Source organism: Anolis sagrei, chromosome 5 (genome assembly GCF_037176765.1).
Source record: "Anolis sagrei isolate rAnoSag1 chromosome 5, rAnoSag1.mat, whole genome shotgun sequence".
NCBI lineage: Eukaryota > Metazoa > Chordata > Lepidosauria > Squamata > Dactyloidae > Anolis > Anolis sagrei.
In genome coordinates, this window is record NC_090025.1 from 153,792,204 (window position 1) to 153,811,143 (window position 18,940).

Sequence of the window (18,940 nt, forward strand, 5' to 3'; positions counted from 1 at the left end):
ACTATTAGTCAAAACAACCTACAATGGTATTAACATATGTGAAGAATAGCCTAAACATTTTAATCCTAATATAATTTTCATTATATTGCTATTACTTCACAAAATTGACTGTGTGCAAAAAAACCCAAGCAGGATGGAGTAACTTCCTGTTCAATGCAGATGGCAGCATTCAGATACAGAGCCATAATTGCTTTTTCATTTTGAAACCCTATCATTTGTTGGAGAAACATTTATCTAACATTTACCAATTAGAAAATGCTGGCAAATCAATAAAGTACAGGCAGAGGCCTTGACAAACAGGCCTTAATTATTCCAGACTTAATCCAATTACTTATTTTATTCCCTGAATATATCAACAAAATCAAGCAACTCGAGATGTTTCAGGATAGGCCAGTGCTTAAGGCACAAAACTAGGCTATTTTGGCAGTGATTAGAAAACAAAAAATATAAGACCACCTACATAGACAGACTGATTGTTATGTTTATACTCCTAGAGGCAGAACTAATGCAAACGAAGAACCATTATTAGATTTGGGAAAGGAAAGTAAACTGAAAAATGACACCTTATGAATATGAGATCCCCCACCCCAAAATGATATAAGAAATGGGAATGATAGTATCTCTCAGTCATTTTGTCCATTCTTTAACTCTTTCGAAATCAAGTGCTTCCCATCCTGAATATAAGATCTGCACATTTTGAGGACTTGAGGAATTGAAATAAAATCATTTCCCCCTATTTTTATTAGCCACATTCAATTGTTACATTGATTTTATGTATTTTAGGGCATTGTATGTGTTTTAAGGCATTGAATAATTGCCTATATGTAAATTGCCTTGAGTCCTCTTTGGGGTAGAGAAAGGCCGGGTGTAAATAGGGTAAATAAATAAAATGAATAAAATTTCAGCATAGAGTGAACTGTGCTATAACTTCCTTGTTATATACCTTCAAGTTACTTCTGACCTATGCTGACCCTTTCAAGAAGCTTACTTGGCAAGATTTTTTTCAAAGGGATTTGTCATTGCAGTCTTTTGAGCCTGAGAACGTTATCACACAAGACAGTAAGTTACAAATGGAGCAGAGTTATCACAACTTTGGCTAAGATTTACTGTACAACATCATCCCTATTCTGTTGTTTTCCAATAGGGAGACAGTCTTGAAAGTGTTTCGTTTTGTTTAATGCAAAACTTCTATGAATGACCTTCTTTTCCACATCTGCCCTATTACCATTTGCAATGTGATAGTTCAGTTCTGCCTCATTGTTGACTTTGGGTGGACAGTGGGAAGGCTTTAGGTCCCTTTGCTTTCCACTGACTGAGCAGAATAGATTAATCATTGGCAAATTAATTGTTTTCATTTGCCAGTGAATCCCAAATAGGAGTTCCCCAGATGTCTTGGACCTCAACTCTCAGAAGTCTCAATTGCCTTGGCCAATGATCAGGGATTCTGGGAGCTGAAGTCCAAAGCACTTGGAAGACCAGAGTTTAGGAAAAACTGATCTAGTCTCTCCCTAAATTCTCCCCCAAAGGGGAAAAAACAATTTTCAATGTTTTTTTTTTTTAAAAAAACCTAGTTTTACTTCATTTTTATAATTTACATTTGGGGGAAACTGCATGTGTGTGTGTGTGTGTGTGTGTGTGTGTGTGTGTGTGTGAGAGAGAGAGAGAGAGAGAGAGAGTAACCAGTATTTCATAGGACTTTAATTTTGATTTCAGACTTCCACAATTGCGAGGGAAAAAACAGTATGGGTGGAGACTACACTTTCCAATGTGATAGCTTAGTAAACAGAGGATTTGTCTAGAGCAATGGTTCCCAATCTTTTTTTTGACCAGGGACCACTCTGACCAGGAACTACTTGACCAGGATCCCTTTCACCAGGGACCACTTTGACCAGGGACCACTCTCCAACATTAGTACCAAAAGGGTTACAAATCAGTTTTTGGTCAACTTTAGATTGGGTTTGGTCATTTGGGGTGCTGATTGGCATTGGATAGACCACATCAGCTCTAGGTTCTGATACAGAGCATATGTCATCCAGTAATCACCATCTGCTTGATCACAGAAAACCATATTTAATAGTCTAGAGCCACAGACCTTATTTTAGGTCTTGTGGCCCACCAGTGGGCCATGGCCCACAAGTTGGGAACCACTGGTCTAGAAACACAAGTCATTGAGATGAATAAATTATCATTCTTTCTTTATAACTGGAAGCATGAAACACTATAATAAGGACCTCATCCCAATTGGGATGAGGTCCTTAAACTGAATAATCTTTTCAAAGCATAGGAATCTACTTCCTGACTCTACAATGAAACCAGAAGTGACAAAAGTAAATCTAAAGCTAAATCTCTACTCCCCCTTGGCTTCCAAATGGTAAAAATATAGCTTAATTACTTTTCCAATTTCGATTATTCTAAGTTTCCACTCTATTATGCTGAAAACAGCCAATGTGGTATAATTACTGTTGGCTTTGCTAAAAAAAAAAAACACTTTACACATTAATCTTTAAAAACCTTAACCACAGCAAGGAAAGACTATGGTTGCAGAACCACAAAAGCTCAGCCAAGAACAGTGACAGCATATGTCTGTTTAAAAGGTTAAAAATCATTTTGCATTTGCAGTAATATTGCCTCACAGATAAAAAGTTTTAAAACTTGTTTTATTTTGTGTTGTTGATTCATCCATGTGCTTTTATACTATTACCTCCTTCAAAGGGAGGCTCAGGACTCTTCCACACAGCCATATAACCCAGAATATCAAGGCAGAAAATTCTACAATATCTTCTTTGAACTGGGTTATCTGAGGTCCCTTCCACACAGCTGAATAAAATCCCACATTATCTGCATTGAACTTGGATATATGGCAGTGTGGACTCAGAAAACCCAGTTCAAAGCAGATATTGTGGATTATTCTGCATCTATATTCTGGCTTATATGTCTGTGTAGAGGGGCCCTGAGTACACACTGCCATATATTCAGTTCAAAGGAGAAAATGTGAGGGGTTTTTTTCAGCTTTGTGGTAGGGGCCTCAGTTGACCCCACTCTGCTCTCCATTTTCCAGCAGACAAAGGCCTTCATGATTTAACTGGCTGAAACAGAGGGATGCGTAATGTCTTTGCTGTTTAATATATAACATAGCACAACCCCTGAAAGACTGATACCTACAATTTTACTGATATGCATCTGACAAAATATGTCATCTCTAGGAATGTTCTAGAACCTCCAGTGCTATTGTATCATAACTTCCACCAAAAGTCATTTATTTCAACAGGTCTTGTTATTATCTATTTTTCCTTTGTTATAGTTATTTCTTTCATTCCTGGAAACTTATTAAGGATCAGCAGCCAATAACTCAGGAAACAGCACCAGTCTTTGGAACACAACTATGAATGTTAATCCTTTAAAACCTAAAGTTTAAATAGGCCATTGACACCACAAGTCATTACTTGTGGCACACACACATGCTGTGGGGTGAACCCATGTCCCTAGTATTAATGATATTTCCAAGACACTTTATGTGACGAGAGCCCAGTGTCTAATATGTTTTTATGATGCAGGCATCAAATTGTGCCTTGCTTTTGTAAGCCGCCCTGAGTCCCCTTCGGGGTGAGAAGGGCGGGGTAAAAGAACCCCAAATAAATAAATAATAAATAAATAATATCCAGGGGTATTTTTCTTTCTCATTTACTCCACTTGTTAGTTCAGCTTCTTTTGCTTGAGTAAACCCTAAGGGTCCTTCCACACAACCCTTTATCCTAGGATTTCAAGGCAGAAAATCCCCCATTATCTGAGTGTGAACTCAGATAACCCATTTCAAAGCAGATATCATGGGATTTTCATATTCTGGGATAAAGGGCTGTTTGGAAAGGCCCTCTGACATTAGGTTAGAAAAACAGGTTTCATCAATGGACTTTGGGAAGAGTCAAACTGTGAGCCCTTCCACACAGCCATATAACTCAGAATATCAAGGCAGAAAATCCCACAATACCTGCTTTGTACTGGGTTACCTGGGTCCACACTGCCACAGCAGAAAATGTGGGATTTTATTCAGCTGTGTGTGGAAAGGGCCTATAAATGCCATAAAGGCTTTCTCACACCAGCTCTCACTTTCATAGCTAGAATGAAAGAAAGGACTTGGTTCTGCCTGCTATCTTAATTTCTCAACTGTTAAAGAAATAATTTATTTTTTTAGAGAATGTTAAAGCTGTGAGTTTTTCTTTCATAGGAAACCAGATGGGAAACTAGCATAATATATTTCATAAGCCACTAAACAATGACTATACAGGATCTGTTTTCATATACTTTTGACATAGTTATATTTGAGCCCGTAACCCACAGTCTGCAAAGTTGTTATGATTCCCCTGAGCCATCTAGCCTCCTAAGTGGTTTTATTCGGATGCAATCTGATGTTGCAATGAATTGCAAAATATGGGTGTTCTAAAGCCAGGATGAATGGTTTACAGTCATTTTATTTCATATGGTTCCAAAGCAGATCTCTGTGTCCTGGTCTTTGTGGCTTTTCTTGCCCTGCTCCTTTGAACCTTTTGCAATTTGCTTACAATCATCCTTCAACCTTATCATTAAAACCAGCCAGTTTTCAACCAATTTCATAACGCTTATTGCATTATTAAAACTCAAAACAGCAATCTGGTCCACTTCTGTTGAGAAATGAAACTAACCAGATTCCATTTGTACAGAAGCTTTAGATTTGGGGTCATAGGAGACACTGAACATTATATTTATCTTCCTTTCAGTCTAATGTTAGGGTGATTTGGATTAGCAGATAATGAGAATTTACACTGGTGTTTCCCAAAATTTGATCCTCCTGGTGTTTTGGACTTTAATTCCCAGAAGTCCCATGAATTGTAGCCGTGATGGATTCTGGGAAATGAAGAACAAAACATCTGGAGGACAAAAGTTGGGGAAGCACTAATTGACACCATTGGAAATGCAGCCAACACATAACACAATATGGCTCACATATCCACAAGGATACATTTCCAGGCTACCAGCGAATATGCAACAATGCAGATGATAGTGAACCCTATTGAAATGAAGGACATCTGATGCAAGAATACCATAGAATTATATTGGAGGATATAGAAAATGCCAAAAGAGACATATTTTCCTGGTCATGAAACTGAAAAAACTGGTACCACAGATAAACGGTATAAAGTGTTTACTGCATGCAACTTACACACAGTTTTGCTCATCACAATAGGTCCTGCAGCTAGACCCCCAAGAAAGGTCCAAAAAGGCAGGTAGCTTGATTGACTCACATCAAACAAACAGTTCTGAATTTTCCATCCCCATCTGGATTTTTGTAAGACTAATAGCCCTTAATTATCAGCTTGAGACCATGCTGCTCCTTATAGCAAGGATTTCTCACAACAATAATTTGTGTGGGCGGTGTGTGTGTGCGGGTGGGTGGGTGGGTGGGGGATATCAACTTAAGTTCCTGTCAAGTCACTATGAGAATTATAGCTGATCTTGGTGTGGGTGTGTGGGGGGGGGGGGTAGTAGAAGGAAAACTTTGGTAAATGGCAGATGGCATCATTGTCTGTGCTAATGAGGAAGCTCTGTTTAGTTCAGTCCTGTGTGCCTTACCTCAATGGCACTACTGCCTCCACTGGATAGGTGGCTTTTTGGGTTATTATGAAGTACCATCTATTACCAGGTATGTCTGGTGGTCCACACCATCCTTTTTCAGAATTGAATCAATGCTGAGATTGAATTCTGTGTTCAAAGTATGTTCTTACATTTAACTTATGGTGCCTCCTTTCAAAATACAACCCAGGAGACACAATCCAGGAGAACTGGTCAGTCGCAAGGCCGAACAGGGTTTAGGGTTACAGCTTGTGCTGGATGGGGTCGCACTCCCCTTGAAGGCGCAGGTTCGCAGCTTGGGTGTGATCCTGGATTCATCGTTGAGCCTGGATCCCCAGGTTTCAGCGGTGACCACGGGAACATTTGCACAGCTCAGGCTCGTGCACCAGCTGCGCCCGTACCTTGGGAAGTCTGACTTGGCCACGGTAGTACACGCTCTGGTCACATCCCGCCTTGACTACTGCAACGCTCTCTACGTGGGGCTGCCCTTGAAGACGGCCCGGAAGCTCCAGCTAGTCCAGCGCGCGGCAGCCATGTTACTAACAGGAGCGGGACGAAGGGAGCACACAACGCCCTTGTTGTTCCAGCTCCACTGGCTACCGATCTGCTACCGGGCCCAATTCAAGGTGCTGGTGCTGGCCTACAAAGCCCTAAATGGTTCCGACCCAAAATACCTGTCTGACCGCATCTCGGCCTACGAGCCCACGAGGACTTTGAGATCGTCTGGGGAGGCCCTTCTCTCGATCCCGCCTGCCTCACAGGCACGCCTGGCGGGGACGAGGGATAGGGCTTTCTCGGTGGTGGCCCCCCAGCTGTGGAACACCCTCCCTGTAGACATCAGACAGGCGCCCTCCCTTATGACATACCGCAAGAGACTAAAGACGTGGTTGTTTGAGAAGGCGTTTGACTAAGTGCTACAACAATTGGCAATGATGATTAGAATGGAATATGGAAAACGAGATTGGATTGTGATTCTATGATGAGACGTCGCGAATGATTTAGTGTAATTGTATTATTGATAGTGATGTTGTTATTGTTGTTGTGATATTGCCTTTATTGTAAATTGTTTTTATATGTTGTACACCGCCGTGAGTCGCCCTAGGGCTGAGAACGGCGGTCTACAAGTGCAGTAAATAAATACATAATAAATAAATAAATAAACTTTAGTGGCATACTTGTTTTTCACTTCTTAGGTCAGTTGCAGACAGCCCTTTATCTCAAATTAATTCTTGGCTTGTAGCAAATTAATACGGGACTATCCAGAACATTGTCTGGATAACCCCTCCTTTATTGTGGGAGTCCCTGCAATAAAGGTCCTCTCTGGATGGGCCCTTAGTCTGACTTGTGACTTGAAATCATTCCTGACCTATGGTGATCCTAATACTACATATCACAAGATTTTTGTGAAATGATTATCTGTTGTTAAGAGAGTTTGATTTGCCTAAGGTCACCCAGTGGGTTTTTATGGCACAGCAGGGATTCAAATCCTGGTCTCTTGGAGCCCCAGGCCCAACACTTAACCCACTATGGCGCACTGGATCTTATCCTCCTAGTTTAGTAAATTGCAATATATTGCAAAATTCTAGATGTTCACCCTCTCCTCGGTTTCAAATTATATCCAATGGTGAAGATACAGTATATTTGCCCCTACAACTTAGTAGTGACAAGATGTTGAGCCAAAGCATTCAAGACCTGAAAGATCTTAAGGCTGAGACTTTGATAGATTCCAGCTGGCTAATAATCTTGTTGAAATTCAGTATTAATTAGATGAGAGAGATGCAAAAAGGCACTCTGAGACAAATCACAGTCTCGCCTCTCCATTTTACTAACAAAATCGTGAAAATAAGCCACATACAGAATCCATAAGGAATGTTGTCTCATTAGAAACAGGAAAGTTTCTTTTTCAGATCTTGGAAATAAACAGGCAACACACGCAGTAATGTAAGACTCAGCAATGTCCCTAGTGATGTTTACAGCTCTGGCCTGGTTTGTGGAAATGTCGAAAATCAGATGGTGGGTCCGCCTGGCTCCCCTGGCTCTGAGACAGAGCAAGAAAACGACAGATTACACAAGCGCCATCTGACTTTCAAAGTGAGAATTGCAGGTACGTTTGCATTCAGCATTCCCTTGTCATCATCTTGCTTCCAAACAGTATGTTTGATTGTCATTATTATAAGTACTTGCAACCATTGTGTTGGGTGATTTTTTTTCTTTTTTACTGATGAGTTTGATAGCATTTTTATGAAGGGATGGAAAGCAGGAAGATCACAAGGCAACCTGTCTCACTTAAAGTTAGTCTTCTTCAACCAACTCCTTTTGAGCATCGGAAGACCTGCTTTTCCAAAACAACTTCATTGCCATCAGCATTCCTTGCCTTTATTACTGTTTGGATTTTCCAGTTTCTTTCATTCATTGGTATTTATAAAGGTGAAGAGAATCACAGAATGATGACAATAGATGTTTTGCATTATTACACATCACCGGGAAAGGAGAGAAAACAAGATAGTCACAGGTCCGCAGTCTGGGTGGCCTCCTGGACTCATCACTTACTCTTATAGTTCAGGCGTCAGCGGTGGCCGGGAGGGCCTTCGCACAATTAAGACTCAAGCGCCAACTGCAACCGTACCTCGTGAAGTCGGATCTGGCCAGGTGGTCCATGCCTTAGTCACCTCCAGATTGGATTACTGTAATGCACTCTATGTGGGGCTGCCCTTGAAAACGGCCCGAAAATTTCAATTGGTACAACGGGCGGCAGCCAGGTTACTAACCGGTGCCTCCTGTTTAAGGAGTTCCACTGGCTGCTGTTCATTTTCCGGTCCCAATTCAAGGTGCAGGTTCTTACCTACAGAGCCCTGAATGGTTTGGGACCCGCCTACCTGTGTGACCGCATTTCTGTGTACGAACCCACACGATCTCTTTGATCATCTAGAGAGGCCCTGCTCACGCTCCCAACTCCTTCGCAGGCGCGATTGGTGGGGACGAGGGAGAGGGCCTTCTCAGTGGTGGCCCCCCAATTCTGGAACTCACTTCCCAGGGACATTAGACATGCCCCAACGTTGGCAGTCTTTAGGAGGAGCCTGAAAACGTGGTTGTTCCAGTGTGCCTTCCCAGAATAAGGAGAACTCTCAGCAATATGTCCTCACAATGCACTTTAATACTGACTTAGGATGGACTGTGCTCCCTCATTTCTCTCCGAAAAATCCTATCCTAGTTATATTTTATCTTGTTCACGTCAGCATATTTTTAATTTTAATTTATTACATTTGGCCCACCCATTTTTAAAATTGTTTATGTCACTATTGATTGTTTTTTGTTTATGTGATTTATATGATTTGTATTTTATTGATTGTTTATTGATGTTGTATTTATTGAGGTTTTGTTTGATGTACTTTAGGTTTGGCCTCATGTAAGCCGCACCGAGTCCCTTGGGGAGATGGTAGCGGGGTACAAATAAAGTTCATTATTTATTATTATTATTATTATTATTATTATTATTATTATTATTATATAGGCCATGTGCTGAAACTGCCATAGCATGTAGTATAAGTTGCAATGTAAAGAAGATTAACTGTTTTTCCTCCACACTACTAAGGCATCTTGCTGAGAACATGGTCAACCACATGAAGAATTTTACCTTTTTTCACAACTTTTATGGAAAATTTGATGCAAACGTTTATTTAATTTGAAGATAAGATTACATAAAGGCTTTTGCTATAATTGTGTATGTCCTTTCATGCAATTTACATTTGTCTACACTTAACTGAGTAGTAATGGTGCTACGAAACCCAGTTACTGATTTGTAAAGATGTGTAACGGAAGCCCACCAGGAGTGCCGGATGCAGACTGGAACCCCCTTGTTGGTATCTCATTGCACATTAATGCCTTTGCTGACTGTCCTATGTAATTATAAAATAACAGCCCTCTACTGAGTACAAATATTGCACCTCTTTGCAATTCTATTTCCCAGATACCCACATCCACGTATGAACAGGCAATGCTCAAACAGGATTTAGGGTACTATCTTCTCTGTAAAGATGTTTTATCAAAAACAGATTGCACCAGAATCCTAGATCCCAGATCAGCTATTTAGTTATGTTTGTGTAATTCAGTAACAACTTTGGCCTGACATAGAGGTTTCCATACTGTAGTGTGACACAGTAATGTGTCACCTGCAGTGTGTTGGTGTGTCAGACGAACACAACGAAAATTGTTTATGTGAAATAAGCAATACCAACTTGCATGCATTTTTATGCAGTAAAAGTGCTGATTAGTATGGTGCACTACTATAGTTCCCTTTTATCATATTTGTGCCCCCATAAATTTCATTATTACAATTTATGTGTGTCTCACTCATAAGGGGATAGATTTTCCTCCCCCCTCCTCCCCAGCTCTCCTAGCACGCCATTTCTACATACTGGGAGAAGCTCAGGCAACACTGTAAAGGAGGCTGGGTAAGTTTTCCTTACCTTTAAAACGGGGTTGGGGACTTTGAGGGAGGGGGTGGGATTCCCACACTTTTCTGGACTAATTTGGTCCAGAAAACTGTGGGAATGGTGTCAGGACTGCAGTCCAGACACTGGAAATAGTGGATTTATCCTGCGCCTTCCAAGAAGGCACAAAATAAATCCACTATCTAATTAATTCACCACAAAACAAGGTTTTTCTGATTTGTGGTGAATTAATAGTGGGTGGCCAGAATGTCATTTGGATAGCCGCCTTTATATCATGGAAGTTTCTGCAATAAAGGGGCTGTCTAGATCTGCCCTGAGTTCACAAACAGATAATGTGGAATTTTCTGCCTTGATATTTTGGGATGTAGAGCTGTGTGAAAAGGCCCTGGGTTTGTTTCCATGTTCTCCCAATCCTTTATTGCTAATACCATAATTATCAGTCTAATCACTCTTTCAGTTGCTTCTCTCTCTTGCTCTCACCATTTTAGGTTTGTTGTCTTGTTGAACAGCAAGTTGCACATTTTTTAAAGTTTTATTTGGTATATTTTCATACTGCACAATATTTGCAAGAAATTTCCTTCATTTTGTAGGGTTTTTTTTAAACTAATATGTGTTCGCACATTTTGCTTGGAGATATACAGTATATAAGTGAGAATTATAACTATTAAAAGATTTCTAGTTAAATCCTAGAGAAATGAGCTGAATCAAATTCTCCCTTTTCTCCCTTTCCACATAATTCAAACTACAATGAATCATACAATCTTTATACGTCTTCAAAAATAAAATAATACAAAATATATATTCTCTTGGAATTATTCCAAGTTTTTTTAGTGTTAATCCTGTCTGTGTAGGTGAATTAAGAGGAAATCATTCAATAAAAGAGTCTTTACAGAAAAGAAACAGACAAACATTTTCCCTTATCATACATCAATTAAGAAGCATGTCATCATGTATAAACTAGAGTGTCCATTCATGAGACTAGAAGGTCATGCTAATGGAAGCAGAGAGGGACTATTCATTAGAGATATTCAGCTGGTATGTACTTTTATTCTTTGCTATGTTCTGCAAGAATGCACAGTAAACATATGGGAGATGAAGAGATGCTAGAGGCACTGTGAATTTTAATTAAGAAACAAGTTAACTATGTGCCTGAAGTTTGCTAAATACCTCCTTTTCTCACCCTACTGCACCAACATAGCCTTATGATCCTCTTGGACCATCCTTTTCAAAAGCCCAGTTCATTACCAAAAGAATAAAAAAAACTGCAGGTGATTCAGAGCCCAAATTAAACCTCCACTTCTGAAGTTCATCTTTTCATCTTGTTTCCAAGGTCAAAGTATGGTTGTGAAAACCTGACAGTCAACAAAGCTGAAAACCAACTCATTTGAAATATCTGGAGAAGAGTTGTACCTGAAGAGTTGGCCTGCTCAAAAGAAATGGCACAAATCAAGCTTGAGCTCTCCCTAGAACCCAAGATGAATAAACTGAGACTGCCATACTTAGGACAGATCATGAGAAAACATAAATCACTTTAAAAGACAATAATGCTTGGTAAAATAGAAGGCAGAAGAAAAATAAGACTGCATTGCAAATTGATAGTTTCAGTCATGAAGGTTATAGTTTTAAATCACCAAACCATAGAGTTGGGAGAGACTGCAAGACATGAGCAGAACTGACAAAGATGGGTTCATTCAAAAGGTCACATAAATCGAAGTCAACTTGATGGCAGTTAACAACTGTAGGCAACTGTAGGGAGCTAGGGGCCCAATTCACAACCCTAGGAAACCTTTGAGAATCTCATTTTGTTCACCCCCACTTTAAGGAACCATTTTAAAGATGTGAACACTATGATGACTGTGGGCCTTTCCACACAGCCCTATATTCCAAAATATCAAGGCAGGAAACCCCACATTACCTGAGTATGGACTCAGATAACCCAGTTCAAAGCAGATGTTGTAGGATTCTCTGCCATGATATTCTGGGATATAGGGCTGTGAGGAAGGGCCCTCAGAAAGAGGAAATCCACAAAAAAGGAATCATCAGTATTTAAACTCTTCCTGGTTCCCAAAAGAGAGATGAAACCTGGTGCTGACTTTGGTGTCATTTCCTGATTTTGTTTTGTTGGGGGTTTTTGTAGCTTTTCCTTTCATTTTTCAAAATACCCCCTTGATTTTTCTTCCTGATGATGAGTAAGGCCGTTTCCACACAGCTGAATAAAATTCCACATTGTCTGCTTTAAACTGAAATATATGGCATTGTGGACTCAGATAACCCAGTTCAAAGCAGATATTGTGGGATTTTCTGCCTTGATAGTCTGGATTATATGGCAATGTGGAAGGGCCCTCAGTCAGGGGAAGAGGAAGCCACTGGGATCCCTCAGTCTCAAGGCTTCAACAGGCTGGTCCTGATATGCCCCCTTTCCCTACTTTCATCAGAGACACAATTGTTAATTGAGTTCACAAGGAGAAGCTTGATAGGAGCAGTCCTCCTCCTGTACAAACTTCTCTTTCTGGGACATGAAAGAGGAGGGCTATTACTTTGTTTGTTTTATGGAACATTGGTGCCCCGTAAACCCCAAAAAGTATCTCATTATATATATAGTGCTCTTTGTTGCAATATGTTATTTTCATTTTATGCCTTCCTTGGATACCCATATGCAGTATTTCTGACAATGGAGGAACCCTACAGGACTTCAAAAGTAGGCTTATATGTAAGAAATATTGTTCTTCTGCTCCCAAGCTATAAAACAGTTTAACACTTAAAACATCATCTTAAACTGAACCCAGGAATAATATGAACTTAGGGCCTTTCCCTACAGCCCTATACACCAGAATATCAAGGCAGAAAATCACACAATATCTGTTTTGAACTGGGTTATCTGTGTCCACACTTAGATAATGTGGGATTTTCTGCACTGATATTCTGGGATATAGGGCTGTTTGGAAGGGCCCATAGAAAGAAATCAAAACATAGATATCTATATTTTGTTTGTGGGAAGTATCCAGGAAGAAAAAATGAACTCAAAACCAAATTATATATGATCAAGTTAGACTATTCATTGTTTTTTTCTTAAGGAATCCTATTCCTAACACATTCAAATATGCAGATCATGGTTACTGGATTTTTATCTTCCAGCTAGAGTTTTAGAAGCACATAATTTTTTACAGAGATATGAAAAAAAATTGCAGCATTTTGGAATGGCAAGGTACTTCTGGGTGGTCTTTTGGATTTTGTTGTAAAATTGAAGTCAAGCCAGTGTTCTCACCAGCCAAGAGCTCATCCTTTTTTAATAATAAAAAACCCTTCTCCGGATGCTTCTGGACATGGACCCAACTCTATCATGTGATAACATGGCTTTCTCAGCATATTCATGGATTTCTTCCAGTTTTCCTTCCTTTCCCTCACAGCCTTCCATCTTTTTTAGTCTTTGAAGTAGAGAACAGTGTGGTCAATAGTCCTTTTCATAGATACCCCAAAGTTTTAGTATGCTGTGAAGTGTTTTACCACAGCTAGCTCTATTGAATCTGCATCATTCTGCATGCCCTTTCAGATATCCTGAAAGAAAGAAATGTGAATCTAACTTTGTTTTAACATCTAAACCACATAGTATGCAAGACTGTGAGCATTCCAAACCCAATGTTAGCATTGAAACTTATATATGATGACTATTGCAGCGTAGTCTGGAAGCCAGCTGGAATGAAAATTAGTCACACATTTGTGATTTCATTTTTGCTTACTTGCACAAAGCATACCCCCCCCCCCCCCCCGGTTTTGTCTTATTCTTGACACATCACCTGAAATTTTCATTCACTTTCATTTGATTTGTGCTTTAAAGTACTTATGCTTCAGAAACATGATCACAGATACCCTCAGGGAATAATTCTCATCCAAATGATTTTTTCTACTGAAGGTCACCATTCTTCTCACAATATCATTTTGTCTCACTTGTTGCACCAGTGCTCAAAAATAATACATTAAAAGTAACAATGCTACTTTTTGCCTAATGAAGCCTAACATTATTATTTTTAGCAAAAAAAAATACTATCATTGTTCGTTTTGTTTTGTGGCATTAATATGCTGCTTCACAAAGTAATCCAGGGAAATAATTGTTTCTGTTTTTAAATGTATTTTTGTAAAATTATGTTTTGAAGAAAATATAGTAAAATTTTGCAGAAGAAGTATCATCAAAGTCATTAGAAAATGACAGTACAGACTTAGGCTCTTGATGTTTGTTGCCATGTTTTTTAATGGTGACCACACCATGGCAGAGGTCCTTTTGTGGCCCTTAGTTCAAATGTATTGGCAAAACATCAAAGGCAGAAACTGGGCTTGTGTGAAATCTTCCAGATGCCAAGACAAACAGAGGCACAACTATGTGGCCCAAATGATTCATTGGAACTTATTTCACATATACCACCTGCTAGCAGTAAAGAACTGACAGGATCATAAACCTGTAAAGGTAGTGGAAAATGAACACACAAAAGTACTGTGGGACTTTTGAATCCAAATTGACAAAGTTTTGGACTACATCATGCTTGTGGAAAAGAAAAAAAGTTTGGATTATTGATGTCGCCATACCAGGTGACAGTCGAATTGATGAAGAAGAAAAAAACAAGAAAAATTCAGCCGTTATCAGAACCTCCAAATCAAACTGCAAAGGCTCTGGCATAAACCAGTACAGGTGGTCCCAGTAGTACTCGGCACACTGGGTGCCATGCCAAAAGATCTGCAAAAGGCCACCTTACTTGGATCTACACGCATCACTCAAAAAATATATCACACAATCCTAAACACTGGGAAGTGTTTGACTTGTGATTTTGTGATACAAAATCCAGCATATATATATTGTTTGCTGTGTCATACTGTGTTTTTGTGTCAGTAAAATAATAATAATAATAATAATAATAACAACTTTATTTTTGTACCCCGCCTCCATCTCCCCAAAGGGACCTGGGGCAGCGTACATGAGGACAAGCCCAATCAACATAGTTAAAATAACACATTAAAATTCATAATTCCGTTGATACAAAGATATTTTTTGTAGTATCAGGAGTGACTTGAGAAACTGCAAGTCACTTCTGGTGTGAGAGAATTGGCCATCTGCAAGGACATTGCCCAGGCAGCGCCCGGGTGTTTTTGATGTTTTACCACCCTTGTGGGAGGCTTATCTCATGTCCCTGCATGGAGAGCTGGAACTGATAGAGGGAGCTCATCCGCACTCTCCCAGAATTCGAACATCTGACCTGTCAGGCTTCAGTCCTGCTGGCACAGGGGTTTAACCCACTGTGCCACCGGGGGATATCACAGGACCAGCAATTACAGCTGGTAGTTTTCCTCTTGCAAGAGCTTATTGGGGGTTGTTTTTTTAGTCAGCTATCTTGCTGAGGTTCCCAGACTTGGGCTCTTGAGAAATAGCTTTCAGGAACAAGTAAGTGATGTCCTGAATTCAGAGCCATCTCACAAAAATTCTACTCCTCTAATGTGTATAGGTTTTCAAAGACCTACAACACTTGCACCATAGAACAAAAACAGAAACAACATTTTTAAAATGAACATGCACACATATATGCAGGCAAGCCAGAGAATCATACATTCAGTTTTGAAATATTTTTAAAAACTCCAAAAGGAAATCTTGATTTTACCGTTTTAGTGAGGGACAGTATTTAACTACACCATTTTATATATAGGAACTTGAGCATCCACAGATTTGGGTATCCATGGGGGTTTCTAGAACCAAGTCCCAACATATACCATTGGCCCACACCCATATTCATACAGTTTTATTAACAATCCATAACAATGTTTAAAGCACAAAGTTTATTGATTTTATGGCATTTTAATTGTTTCAAAACTTGCTGATTAGTTTCATATTTTAACATTTGAAATGTACTAATCTACTATTCTAAGTGTTTCAAAACTTACTGCTATTGATCTTCTCAAAAATCCCTGGCCTTTCATGTATTTGCTTCAGTGAAGTACTTCTGTTTTGGCTAAAGATGCCAAACTGGGCTAGAGTTCAGGGGTTAAACTAGGGTTAACATTCCTTCTTAATTGCATTCCTTTTCTTGCAGCACTAAAATAAAATAAAATTCACTCCAAGTGAATCCTGTCTCCGTGCATAAGTTTAATAGAAGTGGACAACAAGAAAATCTTTTTGGTGTGGAGTGTGTATTCATGTGAAACTTATTAGCTATTTCTAAATGAGAAGATCAATGTTCCTGAGAAAACAAATTGATTACTCATAGAAGAGAAACTAAGATATCTTATACTGAAGATACTAGACGAGCCTTTCTTGACCCCAAATATTGGACTTCAAATATATTCAGCTATACTGATGGGCAGGTTTTATTGCATCTTCTTAAGAAAACTATTAGCATCTGTGGTGTATTCAAGTATAAACTTTTTGTCCTTTTTAGTAAATTTTCAGTACTGATAACTTACATTTTTTGTGTGCACTTGATTTCCTGACTTCCTTTGCTTCTGATGTAAACCTAATAATAGCATACTTCCTGAAGAAAGTATTTTTAGCTCCAGGATATCACATTTCAGCTAAAAATGAATGGCCCCCACTCCTTTTGAGAAGTCCGGTACTTTGTTTGCCCACTCATTGAAAGTTAAGTATGCTCAGGATTGCAGCTTCAAATCCATTAGATTTTTAAACATGGTAGCACATTATTATTGCCATTGAAATGATAGCATAGGACCATGTCTTAAATGACAAGGGAGCTATACTCCACAGAGCAACATGAAACCATACCTCACCACATTTTTACATTGATTGTATTGCTTACATTCAAATTATTACTTTTACAGAATGTTGATTACTTCAACATTCCACCTAATGATGGAGGGACATTATTTAGTGCACAAAAGTGACCTCATTTCTTGGAACATCCTGTCTATTCCTAGCACAAATTAAAGAAGCAGAACAGTTTGAAGATTTGGGCTGGATCTACACTGAACAGATCCAACATGTCTTACATCAGATCAGCCCCATATATGGGCCACACAACAACCATCCCCAGCCACTGTGTAGGCAGCTGGGAGTCCCCATCCCCCGGCCGTACTTCTGGGTGGCCACACTTCCTGTTCCCTCTGTCCTCCACGTCACAATGGACTGTGGCTATGACACAGTCCTATCTGTCCTCTATCATGTACAGTGGCATTGAATGGGGCAACAAGATTTCAACAGGGCTCCTCCCTTCCTTCTCAGAGTGCCCATCACACTGGCCAACATCACTGCATGCAACAGTAAACAGTAAAAACCATGTTGTGACTGAACACTGCCACAACATGGAAGGCAGAGGGAAGGAAACTGTCATCCTATGTTCCCAGATTGCCTGAGAAATTTAGGATGGCAGTGGGAATAGTTGTAGCCAGTTCCATTTCAGAACCAACCCAACTGTTCCAACAGGCCCAAAATCAAGGGATAGCCTGAATTCTGTGCCAGAATTTGGACATGGGGCAAGGTTGCACTAGAGTAGCTGTGTCCCCTTCCCTTGTTGGCCCAGATCATACTCAGGCACTGTTTGATCACATGGAGCTGATCCGCCTCTATACTAACCTAAGTGTAGCCGCAGGCACTGTTGTGTTTGCTGCCTGGTCCCCAAATTTCTTAATTAGCAGTGAATATTATAGATTCTCGAATGTCATACTTGAAACTTGGTGTGGTTAGCATCTAATCCACTTAGGCAGAGAAGAACAACCAACTTGAATGGTAAATTAGTACCACTAAAACTTCATTTCTCCTACCACCACCTTAGACAAGGCAGCTTCCTTATGATAATGTCATAGAGGACCTTGTCAAAGGCATTACCGAAATCTAGATATGCTACATCTGTAACATTCCTGTCATCTATCAAATTTCTAACTATATAAAAAAGATAAGGCTAGTTTGGCATGACTTGTTTTTTGAGAAAGCCATGTTGACTTTTTGTGAGCATGGCATTCCTTTTTAAGTGCGTACATATTGTCTGTTTAATTATCTGCTCTAGAATATTTCCTGGTATTGATGTTGTCAGGCTAACTGGATGGCAATTGTTTAGGTTCCCTTGTCCTTATCCTTTTTTTGAAGATGGGGACAACATTTGCTCTCCTCTACCTTCTCCTGTTCTCCAGGAACAGATGTTTCAGCTGTTTTGACTGATTTCATAATAATAATATTAATGAAACTATCTGATTCATCTTTTCATTTAAAAAAAACATGGTCTTTTATATAACAAGGGATTCCTTACTTTTACCATGTAACTTTGTTCTGAAGAGAGAGAGAGAGCGAGAGAAGACAATGGTGTCTTCCTGTACTCAAAATGCTTTCTTTCAGCTGGTTAAGCTTTAAAATTCTCCTCTAGACTTCTCTTCTGAACACTTGAAATATCCAAATTCCGCTCTAGGGATCATAATTTTTTTTATTTCCCCATACATCATTTTTATAATCATGCCTATCACCGATGGCTGACGTTTACAGAGTGAGGTATATGCCTCGGCATATTTTGCAGCTTTCACTGCACCGTAGGCAAAATTCTTTAGTTATTACTACCGGTTTTTTTTCTCTTTTATGTGCCAGAAGTATCCACCTGGGGCAAAAAATGAATACTGAATATGATCTTATGATTAGTGCAGATTAAAATGGCATTGAACAATGGAAAACATCTCAGTTCTGCATGTTGGGGCTAATTTGCACAAAATATGACTTTCTATACCTCAAATGCAAGTTCACTTAATGTAGATTCTTATCAACCAGCCCAGGATAAATACAAGCAACCCTAGATCTATTAAGGTAGTATTTCTGTCTTACCTGAACATGCCATCTTGTCTGAACTAGGGATCTTCTGCATTCTAAACTCTACATCGCCTTTAGCTGGGACAGAAGAAGAGTCCCAAATTGG